Genomic DNA, 7279 nt, shown 5'->3' with positions numbered 1-7279 from the left:
TAATGAATGCACTCTTTTTATTTTTAAACTTTTGGTATGACTATCATAATTGTTATTACTGATATTATTTACTTAAAACTTGAACTCACTCAGCTCAAGCTGACTTTGTGTGCATATTAGTGTGAGTTTCAGGTTAGGAAGAGGATGCCTTATCACTTGGTCGTGCACGAAGCTACTTGGACGGTGAAAGGCATACGTGGATGGAAGAATGTATTTTGAACAATTTTATTTTAAATAGTTTCATGAATTATATTTAAAATTTGGTTTTGGGCAAAATTCCCAGGTTTTAGGGAACTTACTTTACTATTTATGTTTTCCGCTGAATTTACACTCTGAGATGTTTGTTTTAATGATAGAAACCGTTTTCAAGTTTAATTATATAATTATTTTGTATGAATACCAGCTGTGGGGCTCCCGGGGTTCGGGGCCTTACACCAAGGTACATTACACCGTTTAAAATCATGGATCGTATGGGCGAAGTAGCATATAAGCTTGATTTACCTGATGAATTGGAAGGAGTTCACTCCATTTTTCATGTTTCTCACTTGAGGAAATGTCTAGCTACTGGCACATCTCTCGTGCCATTAGAAGACATCGAGGTTGATGAGCAATTGAACTACATCAAGTAACCAGTGTAGATAGTAGACAGGAAAGAGAAGCATCTTCGCAGCAAGGCTATTGTCTTAGTTAAGGTAGCATAGAAGCATCGTAAGGGATCAGATGCCACTTGGGAAGTTGAAAAGGAGATACGCAAGTTTTACCCGACTATGTTTAGTGATAGTTAAGTTTCAGAGACGAAACCTTGTAGGTTCCCAGCCGGATCTACACGAGATATCACGTACTACGCAGGTGCGGAATCCCTACGTAAGACGTTACGAGTATAGAAAACAATACGATTAACACACGATAATCAAACACGTTGTATACCAACCTTAAACACGTGATCACTTGATTACAGACTCTCTCTGACTCAAATACACGAAAACTGAATTCTCCTTTTTTTTTAAGCCGTAACAGATGGCTTATATAATCACGACAACTTCGCCTGGCATGTTCAGGCGAAGTTGTCACTAACTTCGCTTGACTAACAAGTTCGCCCATATCAGCGAACTTGTTAGCAACTTCGCTTATACAAAACATAAAATATTACAAACGCGATTACAGACACTAGACACTGAACTACTGACATCATGCACCAACAGACTCCCCCTTGGCAGTAGCTTCATCTCTTTAGCTTCAAACACGTGTCTTGTAATCTTCAACCTTGTATCTTCACGCATGCACTCCTTCTCTAACACAAACCGACACAACTCTTTGATATTTCCTCGCTTCGTCTTTCCAAGCAGGAATATAAAAGATTTTTTTCTCATTGAGCACCTGCAGATCAGCTTGCGATAAGTTTACCAAATGCATCGGATCGTAAACTCTTAGTACCTCTTGTTCATCCTCGTCTTCCATCACTGCCTCAGCTGTCTCACAATCTACAAACCACCACTTTAGGTCTTTAAGCACATCCTTGGGCATAAGCTTCATCGGTACTTCTTTCAAACACCGGATCGGTTTATACTTCATGACCATCCAAGGCTTTCCATCAGCTCTCAAACCTCTATCCTTGTCTTCAACAAGTTTTCCCTTATGTGGTTTTAATAGCTCAAATTTCTTCTCGTTTATACTTTCTTTCCATACAATTTTCCCAATAACTCTAGCCATATTATCGTCACTTCGATTGATTAACCCCAATCTGGCTAAGTCTTTCACTTCACATTCCGGCAGTGTATTAAACGATCTTAACAGTCTTTTAAAATACTGAACACCGTCATACCTTTTAATCACGAAGAGCCTCAACTGCTCATCATAGATCCAGCAAATAATCCCTTTCTTCGCTTCAGCATAGCCTTTAATGTTGTAACTCTTCTTAAACATTGTAGGGACCGCCGGTTTCTTCGTTTTGACGAACCACTGAGCATAGCCTTCCTTCCACCTAGGCTGCTCTTCCCATTCAGACTCATCGCTTCCAATCTGTTCACTCATATCGGCTTTCTCAACATCTGGAATGTCATGCTCCACATTCTCTTCTACTATCTCTCCCTCTTCAATCTCTGTATCCATCACAATCTCTTCACCAATTTTCTCTATCACATCACTCGGTAGAATATCATCATCACCAACCAAGTCATCAACCACCTCCTCTACGTCCACCACCACCACATCATCACCAGCTGCAGATGTCGACTCCCCCTGAGTTGTGGAAGTTCCAAGAGCTTGAGTAGTTCTTGGTAGCTCACCACCTGCATCTTTCGACGCATTGAGATCATCGTCTCTATCATTTCTTCTCTTCGTCCTCAACTCGTCGCCTTTACAGCTCGTCTCCCCCTGAGATTCCAAGAACTCCTTGAAAGCATCTATGATTTTTCCATGTTGTACCAGGAGGGACGACTGCATCTGATTCTCTGTAACTAGGCGCTGAATAGCCTGGGTCTGGATAAGATTAATCTTTGACTGCTCTGCCACGACCCGTTCCAGTGCTGCTATTCGTTCTGAGTCTGATAGGGTTGCATCGAAATCGAATCTCATATGCGATAAATCGTGAGTGTACTGAGGAGGGATTTCCGATGTCACCCGGGACCTCAGAAGTAGAAATAGACGTAACCGCAGGTGGTATCGTCATTGATAACCCTGCAGTGGTCACAACAGTCGACTCAATAGAGCGTGCCACGACCTCCGATGGAGTAACAGTCGGAGGCGGCAACGAAACGATCACGGGAGTCGAAAGTTGGAAAGTAGTGGATGGGAGGCCAAATGTAGACAAGGTAGCCACCTCGGGAACACCCGTAGCGCTTGGCCTTGTAACCTGTAGGGATGAGGGAACCATTGTCATACCGGATAGTGCTGGTGGAGTGAAACGTACCACCCTAGAGCTTTCACCGGCTCCTGATCCTGCACCTATCCGTTCCCTTCTTGACCTTCTTATCAACTGTTGTACCTCTTCCTCAAAGTCTGACTCGTCATCATCATCTGTTCTCTTTCTTTTCCCATGTAGTCTTTCTCGAGTCACCATAATCCTTCTCGCCTCTGCCACTTCATCATCAGAATCTGAGCCAGCCACCGTTGTAGCTGCCCTAGTAACATGCACAGTCGAGGCACGTTCAACAGGGACCTGAACGTTCTCCTCTGGATCCACCCGATCCATATCAAAGAAGCCTTGACCACCAAATTCTGCATCAAGGTCCACGTTCTCCTCCGGTGACACAACAGGAGCAGCAGGTATAGCTTGAGGTGCTCCTGCCTGTTGTGGTGCCGGGTCCCTAAACTCAACCCCACGAGCAGGCACATACCCCGGGTTGATTAAGTACCCAAAGAGTGGAGTATGGCGAGGACGAAGCTCAGGTTTGCTCCTCGCACTGGAGGATCGACACTGGGCGAAGATCCGTTTGTTCACACTCTCTACATATCGGATCGGACGACGCTGAGGAAGTGTTGGAGCAACATGATTCAAGATCATTTGTAGGAATCTTGGATACATGATGAATCGCTCACGCGCCATCGCTCTTCGTTGACGATCAATCTCATAAAAGACCATCTGACTAAAGCTGAATCGCTTGTTGTATGTCAGAGCAGTCATCGCTGACTGCATGGTCGCGCCCATGCCATCAGTGTCCGCCTTTCTCCCTGACATGCATACTATCATAACATGCATGAGAAAGCGCCACTGGTCAAGCAGAAAACCCTTCCTTCTCTGCGAATCCCCCAAGGGACCTGAATAACCCATCCTCAAAAATGCTCCATCGCGGAAAGGAGCTACAAACTCTGTCGGGTCATCCCTTGTCTCGTTTCCAAACTGCAGAGCCGCCCGGATATGTTCAGAAGAGAACTGAACTCTTTGATTGTTTACTGTTGCTCGCATCACCGGGGGTTCGACTCTACAGTCGTATTCCACAGTCTGCCAGAAATCCTCAATGTTGGGTAAGGATATCGGCAGAGTTGTTGTAATGGCGTGGAATATCCTTGAGCGTAAAAGAAATGTGATGATTTCGCGGAAATCATCAACTTCGCTCGCTTCCGGGTCTAAGGTGATATACATGTTGTGACCCGGGAAGAACTGTCTTTGTTGATCACCTCCGTCATCACCGCCTGCACCACCTGCTCCAGCAATAGCAGCCATATCTGCAACAAACAGGTTAAGTTAGATAAACGTCAAAGCGAATCACAAGTTCGCCTGTTACCATGAGCGAAGTTGTGATCAATTCTGTATAGGCGAAGTTAAAGGTGAGGCGAAGTTGGAAAACAACTTCGCTTCAACTTGAACTTCGTCTGAAAATAGTTAAGTAAAATGGTCCAGGCGAAGTTACGGATAACTTCGCCTAATCACAACATCGCCTCATAAACTGTTTCAAAATCAATAATCAGGCGAAGTTAAACCTCAGGTGAAGTTACGGATAACTTCGCCTAAACTGTAACTTCGCCGAATTTGAATCGGCAACAGTTAGGATTTGAACGACGTGTAGATGATGATTTCGGAGATCAAGGACTCCGAAATACATGATTTTATGAAGTTTTATACGTTCAAGTGGTTTACTATCACGTAAAAACAAGTTTGAAAATCGGGTTTTTTGGTTTCAAATAATCGAGGTCACGAAACGGGTCGTATCGACCTGTGATAATCATTAACGACAATGATTATACGAATATGGAACCCTACACACCTTTAATCGACAATGAAATCGAGAAAGAAACACAGAATGATTGATGATAATAGAATCGATAAGTTCGCCGAGGTTTCTGTGAGTATAAGTTCGCTGGGTTTTGAAATAAATGAACAGTTTGACCTTTAAAGTCCTTTATATAGGGTCACAGATGTATCGGCGAAGTTGTGGATAACTTCGCCTATCAGGCGAAGTTATGCAGAACTTCGCTGAAATTAAAAATTTTTCAAAACAAACCCCATAATTTGAACAATTTGCAACTAAGTTAGAAAACATCCTTTAAAGCGTTAAATGAAACGATCAAGACCAAGTAACCAGGTATAAAATCAAACAATTACAAAAGTAACAAAAATTTGAAAAATTAAAGTACACGGGATCAAATTTCAGTCTCGACAGGGACTACCATGTTTTGGAAAGGATCCGAACAGGAATCATACTAATTTCGTGACTGTCACACAGATCCGTGTTCAGCTGTATTATGACATAAAGAAACAGGTTGTAAGCAGGTAATATACTTAAAATGGTTTTCATCGTTTCTGTGATACGAGTTAGGTTCAATTAAGCTCAAAACTTAAGTGGGAAACAACTCAGAGATTATGATGCCTCCTATCTATTCTCAAGGCGTATTTGATTTTCCCAAGTCACCCCGAATTGACCTCAACCCGTAGTGTCTGATTAAGTTGTAATTACTCTTCGATCTTAGACTCTGTTTCCCGTTCACCTTCTTGTGTCTTGATTGATAATCATTATCATTATGAACTCTAGAAATTATTATTATTATTTATTTTTTTTTATTAACACGTATATACACAACTTCAAGAAGAAAATAACTGCAAGTCCCGAATCTGGATCACTGCAGCGTCTTGACACTCTATCTTCACGGGAATCAGAACACTCACGGGCTCGTGTATGACTGGGTAATCGATTTTCTGCTATCATTCGGAAAGATATGTATGAAGACATGCACAACTCTTAAGGAGTTTCCACAAAAAATCGAGTAGATTTAGTTAGTATCACTTCTACTTTTACGCACCATAAAAAGCTACCATGACATACAATGACTGTTCTAAAGATTTTTAAGCCTAATAACTTCACTAGTTAAGCACACAGAATCAGTATATCTATCACTTTCCAAGGTTGGATCAATTTTCTGTTAAACATAGTAAAGTAACTTCTTACGAAGTAGTAGACTTGAAAAATAATTTCATCTCCCGAAAAGAAAAATTTAACTTCTATCGCCCCGACCAGATCAAAGTCTTCAGGTTAACGGCTATCCCGAAGATCCAATGGATCAGCTGGACCGACCACATACTAGTATGTGTCCTTCTAACTAAGTATGATCGACTAATTTTCAGCGAAAGAATGAAAACTCATCATAAACCGCCCCGGTCACTTTCAGTCATCTTGTTAATGGCTATCCTCATATTCTACAAGTAGAAATGAGGACCAAACATATCCTAAGACATGTCCTTCAAACTGAGGCAACTGACATAGTTCTAAGCGATAGTGACGGTTTTTTTTTTTTAATCAAAAACACAAAGCATGGTTACTCGGGATTGATCATCCCATTCAGCTCAACAAGGTTTTGAAATCTAGTTTTGTCAAACGCTTTCGTGAATAAGTCAGCGAAATTATCTAACGTATCAACCTTTTCGAGCTCAATCAGCTTCTTCTCAGCACAATCCCGTATAAAATGATGACGTATGTCAATATGTTTAGTTTTACTATGCTTCACGGGATTGTTAGTTACTGAGATAGCAGCTGTGTTATCAATGCAAATAGGAGTAAGTGAGAAATTCAGACCATAGTCGCGCAACTGTTGTTGAATCCAAAGAACCTGGGAGCAGCAGTTGGATGCTGCCATGTATTCTGCTTCACAGGTTGAAATTGCGACTGAAGTCTGCTTCTTGCATTGCCACGACACCAATCTGCCACCAAGAAACTGACATCCACAAGTTGTAGACTTCCGACTCTGATTGCACCCTCCATAATCAGAATCTGTGTAAGCGACTAGCTCCAAGTCTCCTCCTCTCGGGTACCACAACCCCAGCTTCGGTTTGCCCTTGAGATAACGCAGTATCCTCTTCGCACCCTTCAAATGAGATTCTTTTGGGTTTGCCTGAAAGCGTGCACAAAGACAAACAGCAAACATTATATCAGGCCTAGAAGCAGTTAAGTACATTAAAGAACCTATAATAGCCCGATATTGGGTTGGGTCCACGTCTGCATCGTTGTCTGAATCAGCACCCAATTTGTGATTGACACAGACTGGAGTATCATATGGAGTGCTGCCTCCATCTTGAAGCGTTTGAGAACATCATGGACATACTTCGTCTGATGAATGAACATCCCGTCTTTCTTCTGATCAACCTGCAATCCTAAAAAGAAAGTTAGTTCACCCATAGCACTCATTTCAAATCTCTTCTTCATGACGGCCTCAAACTCCTGACACATGGCGACCTTTGATGCAGCAAAGATAATGTCGTCCACGTAGACTTGCACCAGTAGGAAGTCGCTTCCTTTTCTCTTGAAGAACAACGTGCTATCAATCTTACCTCTTTCAAACTCATTCTCAA

This window comes from Bidens hawaiensis, unplaced genomic scaffold (assembly GCF_021521415.1).
Source record: "Bidens hawaiensis isolate Kalapana, Puna unplaced genomic scaffold, B.hawaiensis_p1.1 tig00041263_1, whole genome shotgun sequence".
Taxonomy (NCBI): Eukaryota; Viridiplantae; Streptophyta; class Magnoliopsida; order Asterales; family Asteraceae; genus Bidens; species Bidens hawaiensis.
Note: the sequence above shows the minus strand (reverse complement) of the source record.